The sequence below is a fragment of the Sciurus carolinensis genome, chromosome 8 (assembly GCF_902686445.1).
Source record: "Sciurus carolinensis chromosome 8, mSciCar1.2, whole genome shotgun sequence".
Classification (NCBI taxonomy): Eukaryota; Metazoa; Chordata; class Mammalia; order Rodentia; family Sciuridae; genus Sciurus; species Sciurus carolinensis.
Genome location: NC_062220.1, coordinates 46278468 through 46287259, shown reverse-complemented (window position 1 = coordinate 46287259; position 8792 = coordinate 46278468).

Sequence of the window (8792 nt, the reverse complement as noted above, 5' to 3'; positions counted from 1 at the left end):
GGGTTTTTCAGTGACTGTGGTCACATTTCCTGCCAAGGGTGGGAACTTGCCTGACAATGAATTCATATCACTGAAGGAAGAAAATGTAAGAAATGAGAAGGTGCGTGTGTCTCTGTCTGTGTGTGTGTGTGTGTGTGTGTGTGTGTGTGTGTGTAGATAGACAGCAGAGGACATAATTTGAGCCACTGGGTCCTCTTATGCCTAAACCAGTCACCTCCCTAGACTTCTTTGTTTAATGAGTCTAAAAACATCCCCCCATTAAGCTAGTTTGAAATGTGTATCTGTTGCTTGTACCTAAAAAGTCCTGATAAAAAGATTGCACAATGGGAGAACACATACTGCAGAATAACCTTCAGATTTTTAACTGAAAAAACTTGGACTTTGGTTGGTATCTGACAAAAGAATCTACTGTCTTAAATTTAGAACTGGGATATGGTCCCCACTGCAGGCAGCACTAGAGCCTGTATTCACTCTTTCTTGAATTTTGCAATCCTGTTCATGGGCCTTTCTCATATCCTTGTACATAATTCTTATTTGTTCGTCACGTAGACAGTCTCTCAAGTTGTTCTAGTCTCCACTACATCAGGTAGTTTTAATGTACATATCTGTCCTCCTTCCTAGACTTCATTGAAATAGATTGTTCAGTGTCTATGATGTGCCAGGTATCATACTGTGTGCTAGGGATATTATAAATAATTATAAATAATTTAGACAAGGTCCTTGCTCTCATTTGACTTATATTTTCAGTGGGGGAGAAATAGTCAATAAACAAGTAGAGACATAAATAAGAGAGGCTGTGGTAGACTTTAATGGGATTGGGGGAGAAATAGTCAATAAACAAGTAGAGACATAAATAAGAGAGGCTGTGGTAGACTTTAATAGGATCTGAATAGACAGTAACTGGGGTAGAGAATTACTTCTCGAAGTTTATCAATGAAGGTATCCTGCCTTGTGAAGGAAACATTTAAGCTTGTTCCTCCTAAAATTATTTCATAACAAGCCTTGCAAAGAGTTAATGGAAGAAAATTTCAGAGTCTTATGGAATCCAGGTGCTAATTGAAAGCTAGCCTAGCTGAAAGGGTTGTTATAAGTCAGGTGGAGAAGGATACAAATATCATGTGGAGCCTTGTCAGTCAAGGGAGGTCTTGAACTATGAAAAACATCTGAAAAGTTTTAAGTATGTAAGTGGAATGGTTTGATTGACATTTTAAAAAGTTTACAATGTCTAGTGTGTGGAAAAATAAAAATAGAGAAGCAAGGAGTCCAGCTTTGAGGCTCTTAAAAAGTTAGACAAGAAATGATGCTTGGACCAGAGGAGTCATGGTGATGAGAAGAAGCTGATAGACTCAAATAGAAATAGAACTGGAAGAGGTTGTTGATAGATCAGAGGGAGGAAAAAGGAGGACTCAAAGATGATTCCTGGTTTTGCCTGAGCAAATGAGGAAATGGAAGTGCCTTTTACTAAGACAAAGAAGACCAAGAAAGACATGATTTGGAAAAATACCTCACTAGATCTATTTTATTTTTATTTTTTATCTCTTTTAGAAATAATAAGTTTCTGCTGGGCATGGTGGCACATGCATGTTGTCCTGGAGACTCCAGAGGCTGAGGAAGGAGGATTGCATATTCAAGAACAGCTTTGGAAACTTAGTGAGATCCTGTCCCAAAATAAAAAATAAAAAAGTTTAGTGATGTAACTCTGTGATTGAGCATCCCTGGGTTCAATCCCTAGTACTGGGGAAAAAAACAAGGAAGGTTAAAATTCAGTATAAACTATACAAAGAGGTCTGTGTTGGGCAAACCACATTCCCTGTTCATCAGTTTGTCAAGTCCATCTTTTAGAATTGGTCACATTTGGTCCTTGTCTACCTCATGTTCTGATTTCCTGTGCATTTCCATCTTTGCTATCAGCTAAGGCATTGGACGTAGGTTCATGCTGTCCTATTCAGAGCCCTGGAAGGCAGGTTTGGTAAACACATGCACACACTGGGGTAATATCTACCTGTGCTGCTCCATAGGGATTTTGCAGGTCAAAACACTTTGTAAAGTCCAACATGGTCACAAATGTAATGGGGCTGAAGGACTGAAAGCTGTTTAATGTACCAAACCTGCATATTTAAACCAATTTTATTAAATCAGTTGAAAGATTATAATAAACTTTTATTTAACCAGATTAGCTATTGCCAGATGGCCACAAAAATGCAGCAAAAGCTCCACATACTTTTGTGCTCTGTGGAAAGGTAATTTAACATAAAGGCTAAATTGGGTCCATAAAACTCTGAGCAACAATTTAAGAATGACTTTGTATTAATTGAGGGATAAATAATCCTTATTACTCTGATCAGCAATAGCGTGCAGTCTTGTGTTCTGTTGGTACAAGGCCTATCTGCTGTTGGGACTCTCACCTCCTGGTAAAAGTGATGGTCATTCCTTAAAACAAAAAGGGGTGGTTCCACCTCCTATTCCTCCCTTTCAGTTCACTATACTGGAATTCAGCCCTTCTTATTATTAATCTGTGGCCCAAACTCCCTCAGGTCTAAACTTCTACCCAAGGCTGGCTTCACCGGCATGTGACCTGTGCCATTGCTCTGTCATCACTGTTTGGAAATTCTTAATAATTTTTATCTTTGAACTTACGTTTTATAAATGAAGTATAGTGAGACAATCAAGCTCACACCTAAACGGAGGAGATACTTGCAAGAGCTAACTGCAGACAGCATTTGCAATGCTATAGGAGCACAGAATTTGGGCAGACCTCCAATGCATGGGAATTCAGCAAGACTCAAAGCAAGCACAACATAAGCATGATCTATCCAGGTCTGCATAGTGGAGGTGGGCATGTGGGAGGGAATACTAACAGCTCTGAAAGACCACACTGTCTAGTCTGTTCTTCCTGTGTTGTTTTGAAACCTGTCATTTCTTCTGTAATTTTATTACTTCCCTGCATCATTCAGTTATGCTAAAAACATTAACATAGAAGGAAACATGGGGCAATCCATAGTTCCTTTCCTTACCATCTTTCTTTACTCATTAGTAAGCTGAATTTAGAGCATATTGGTAAAATATATGCATACTGAGAAGTAAAATAAGAACAACTGAGTTAGTTTTGAACAGGGATTTTTAAGAAGTATCTAAGTATGATCTTCTTCAACAGCAAATAATGTCTTTACAATTAGCATGGTCTTCTTTTTACTTGAGTGGGAACTTTGAAATGTCCTGAGATTAGTGTGTTTCCTTGAGAATCAAAATAATCTCTTGAAAATTCTATAGATACTAATAATTTGCCTTAGAGGTTCTTTGTTTATTGACAACAGAAAAGTTATCAGCTAAATTTTTTAATTTATGAGGTATAGTTTAGATCTTATTGTACTAAATTTCTCGATGAATCACTGAAAATGTAACTATAGAAGACCTTTGTTTGGAACATCTATTAGGAGGAATCATTTCCCCCTACCTTCATTTGGAAAGTACATCTGCATTCTTAGCCCAACCTCATGGCTTCATCAGAAGAGGAGTAATTTAACCTGATTTCTGACTTTCAAAAGAGAAGATGGGCATGCAAAGCCACCTTTTCCCTTGCCAGAGTTCAGACACCTCAGGGGATTTTCTGCTTTCCTTGGTTCACATGGGCACTGTCCCATCATGACATGGCCTCATGGTTCACACATTATAAATCTTTCTAATTTGGGGGCCTCGTCCCATCAGGAAGCACACTCATTTGTGACATATCAATCACCTTCTCTGATATGATATTCAATATAGTGTTACATTTTGTTGATTTTTTTGAAACATTGAGGTAATTTCCCTTGAGAGTATGTAAAATCTGAATTGAACTCAGGAGGGTAAATGAAGGTAGACGATGGTTGCTGTTTATGGGACACCTGGATGATCTGCAGGATCAACACCGTTACCTCTGCTGCTGGTTGCAACCTCAGCAAAATCCCAGAGTAAGATGAAGTCAGCTGCCTACATTTTGATCTCCACTTTTGTGTTCCTTTTACATCCTCTGTGGTTGTTATAATGACTTAAGCTTAGAGAAAATTTTCACAATATTCCCAAGTCAAAAATAAAGGTGAGGTAAGTGAAGCTCTGACACTTACCATGAGGCAGACAGACTGGTGATGTGATTGTTCTTCCAAGGTCCAGGACTGACGCTTTCCTACCCCAGCCTTTTGAAGGAACAGGGAGACTTGAAAAAACAAATTGGTACTGAGGAAGGAGACTGATTGAATTATGTTATATATCCACAAATATGGCACAACAAATCCTACTATTATGTGTAATTATAATGAACCAATTCAATATTTTAAAAATGCAAATTCATCCCATGAAATATCTCTAATCTCATCATGCCCAGCAATCATCTAGATGTGGAGGGATTTTGCATAGAATTTACACTGAAAATGGGAAATCTAAGATAAGAACAGTCAGATTATCCTGGTTTAAATGATTACCTTTGACAAATGTATCAAGTTATCCTAACAGTTTTTTTTTCTAAAATCTTTATCACAAATAACTCTCACTCCAGTCCCTCTGCCTGTCCCTCTCACTGACCTTCTACCAAAGTGACTGCAAATGAATTAACTAATTCCATTGCTTTTTAAAGACAGCAAAGAGGGAACCAAAGAATATGTTTCAGAATCGTTCTTCCTTGTTTGATAAAATTAAATTCTCAGACAAAGTTGACTAGTCTCTTAATCTTATAACTTAAAAAATTTATAAGCTTTTCTTTGGCAGAAGAGGCTTGGTGAGCTAATGAACTCCAGATAGCTGTGGGGTGGCCCACCAGCCTCCATGGACTTCCTAAAATCCTACCTTGGGCTTCCTCTTTTAATGATGTCCAAAATAGACCCATTCATCTATTTTTAAACTTTCTAAAATTAGCAAGAGAAAAACAGAACTGCAAGCCAAAGCCATAGGCTACTTCATTACCTCAGTTATTAAACTGACAAAATAAGTGACTTTCCATTAAACAGCAGTGACAGAAAAGGAGGAAGGTTTAGAGGTCAATAGCTCCTGTGATACGGATCCCCTGAATGTAGCTTTTCTCCAGGGACTGTCAGAATTAACTGCTGACAAGCTAATTGCTCTTATTCCCTAATTAACTGAGCCTTGCTTCATTAGTAGTTTGTCGCAATTGGACAACATTTTCAAGGATCTAAAGATCTACCAGTAATAATTAGTAAACAACTGAAATGAAACCAGCTTCCACTTGTTGACAAGATTAATTGAATAATTATTGTTTCATTGAAAATAAAAAGAGCAAGGAAATGTAGCTAGGGAATCTGTGCCAGTCTTTTCTTGGGCAAAATTTCCTTGGAAACACAAAAGCTTTCTGTTAAGAAGAGTTGCTGAATCTCATCTTTCAAAAGAATCTCAATGTGGAATTTAATATTGAATTTGTTTATGATTCATTTTGTCTTTAACAACTTTCAATAAAATGTACTTTTTCATATATACACTTAATGTCTGTATATATTGTTTAAAATACTAGCCATATGGATAGGTTTTGAACAGGCATCTAATAAATGCTCCACGCATATATAACTTTGCAAAAACTAATTGATTCAGCAAAGCAAATTGTACTCTGAAACAACTTTGGCAAATATCTCAGAACAAGGTGTTTAATTTGACCTAATAGCCATGATTTTTGAAATTGTTCAACTGGCTTTTTAGTACCTGAGTGCAAAAGACAAAAATTTGCATCAAACTTCCATGGAAATTTTTTTTGTGTTGTGTCATAATTAAGCAGTAGTACAGATTTGAAGTTTGAAAATTGGTCACTGTGGACGGTCTATGATTTCGTTGTACTTAGCCTGTTTTTTACTTGTCAAAGATGATTTCGACTACACAGTTCAGACTGTCAGTGAAAAAAGATTCCAACTCTCTCAGACATGATAGTTCCCTCTGGAGACTTGATAGACTGTTAGTAAAAACCCATTTCAGAAGGTCTGGATATTTGCCGACCCTTCTATCAGTGGGAAATAAGATCTCTCAGATGACTACAGGGATGTCTCTTCGTCTTATCAAAGAAGGAAGAGGAAGTCCATCATTCTCTTCCCAAATGGGCTGCATTATTGAACAAGTTTGAAAAAGGGCAAACTTTGAGCAAAGAATCTAGAACTGGGGTGCTCAGTCACCAACTCTATGAAAGATGCCATAGGGATATTATGACGCTAAGGTGAGAAAATAGTGATGGTGGTGGCAAAAATGGAGGTGCCATTTATTGGTCAACTGCTAGCGCTAATTACTGTACATACATAATTGCATTAAATCCATATGAGGATCCTTGCAAGACAAGTTTTCTTTTACCTCAAATTTATAAATGAAGAAACTGAGGCTCAGAAAAACTTGGGTCCTTTAGAGAGTCACAGAGCTGATCCAGGCAGGAGACAGACTGAAATCCAGGACTTTCTGGCTCCATAACCAAGAAATTATCCATTCTAGTTGTGGTTGTAAATAGAATATAGATGATCCAGACTCAGACAACATTCAAAGAATAAAATCAATTCATCTGGACCCATGAATTAAAAATTGTATCTCATGGAGAAGACCCATTGGTTATGGGGAAGGAATTACATTTGTGCTCACCACAGAGAAAGTGCTAGAAAGTGCTGGAGAATTTTTTTTGTTTGTCTGAATTGACCTCCATTCTTAGGTAGAAGACCCTGTATGGCTGTCACAATAGAAACTCTATTGGAAGGGATACAGTAAGGCAGCCTCATAGAGTAGACATTGAATTACATCAGCAGTGCTCTGAGCAGAGCTTAAGGAGGGTTAGGAAAATCCACATGCTGGTAAGGAAAGAACACAAGTCAGGGAATCAGGAATCCTGGATTCATCCTGGCTCTGCCCTTTGACTCACTTTGGGCAAATCACACAAGGATGTCTGATTCTCAGCCCAGGTAAAATCAGAATCCTTCTCTCTTTGTAATTGATTTTGGTTAACCCAAGTATAGGAGGGTACTGAAGGTACTCATGTGGACCAGAAAAGCTAAAGAACGGCCATGTTAGGCCAATTCTGCACAGTAAAGACTGATGCCTTTAACACTCCCATTGAATGTCTGAGTAGGACATCTAGATTCTTCATCCAGACATGGAAGGAAGAGAATTTCTGATTTGAAGTCCCTGTTGGGAGGGACAGGGCAGTACAGCAGGTGGGCAGCTGGTCACCCTCCCCTCCATGACCAAAGCACATTCAGGTGTCTCTGTTTTATATCCTGGGTTTCTGGGTAAGCCTTAACTTGAAGGAAAGATTCCTTGGTGGAAAACAAAACAAAACAAAACAAAAAGCCAATAACTGAAAATCAGTGGCTTAGAAGAACTTTAAGCTCCTTCCTATTCTGTGTATCTGTGAGTAGGGGAAAACTGAGACTGAAAGTGAGAAAGAAGATTCCTAATGGAAAAAGGAGACCATCTTGATAAGATCTGAGAGAACAAATGGCTATACCCAGCTGTGCCTGGAGTCTTTGATTGGCCAGCGACCCCAATGGGTCACAGCTGTAGAGGCGCCTGACATCATTCATTCAAATGCAGATGCAATCTGACTGGATTAGTGGCCAGGGCTAAAGATTCTCCCTCAGGCCTCCTCATTATAATTAGTAGGCATGTTCATTGTAGGTTTGGTTTTACTAACTGCTGTTTCTTATAGGTTTTTCCTTATACGGTTGATATTTTCAAAAAGGCCTTGAAATGCAAATCTGTTGCCAATTACAGAGACTCTGTGGCCCAACTCTCAATCCCGGTGTAGGAGGAATTCTTGTTAAAGGTATACCTCTGTTCCAATAAGTTTCATGCAAATCAAAGTCTAAAAGTTTAGATGCAACATGGAAGCAACTCTCTATTGGAAAGTAGAAAATCTTTAAAGCTTATAATTACCTGCTAACTACTTTATCTGTTTATATTGTGTTTATTGAAGGTGGTAGACAGCCATATTATCTGAGGAAGCTTGGGTATTGCTAGGTCACTTTCTAAATAATTAATTCCAAACAGACTACCTCAAAGGAAATGCATCTTTTGCTTTTCCTCAGAAATGTTTCAGAAAAGGGAAATAAAAAATGATCTTTAAAAATGGATAAATACCAGGAATGAGAAAAAAAAAATATTTATCTACTACTAACAATGTTCCTGATTTTTTCTTTAACTGGAATTCTCAGTAACAGGATATAAAAGATCAAAATATCCTATAGGACTGATCATACATTCTGTTTCTTATAGCTCTCCACCAAGATTATGAAGAACTAATTCCATTTAGATAAAGACTGGTATGTTTTACTCATAGTTAGGGTTTGCAGATAAAAGTTTAAAAGGCCATGCTCTATTGAGTAACATAAATGAAGCAAACATAAATAGAAAATGCCCACGTATATTTGGGCATGGAGGATTCAATGACTTTACAGAGGACTCTATAAATAGTGCTCTTTGAGAACTGGTGAGGGATGTGAAGCACAATATATTGTCCTTTTTTTTATAATCCTAGTGGAGATAAAAGATAGAGGTACAAGAAGAGAACAACACAGAGTGGAATATTATCATTCAGCACACTTATTGAATACTTTCCATGGGTAGCGTGATACTCTCAGAATTAGTACTACCAAAGTGACTTAGGGCTGTCCATGGCAGAATCCGAGTTTGGTCATGGTGCATTGTGAGGGTGTAGATACACTGCAGAGAACAGGCCTGAAGTGCTGGAGCACACAGTTAACATAGATATTAGACCCTGGAAATTACCTTCTAACATTCAGATCCTTCTTCAATGCTACTGTTTTTAGGACCAGACAAGAAAGGAAGCA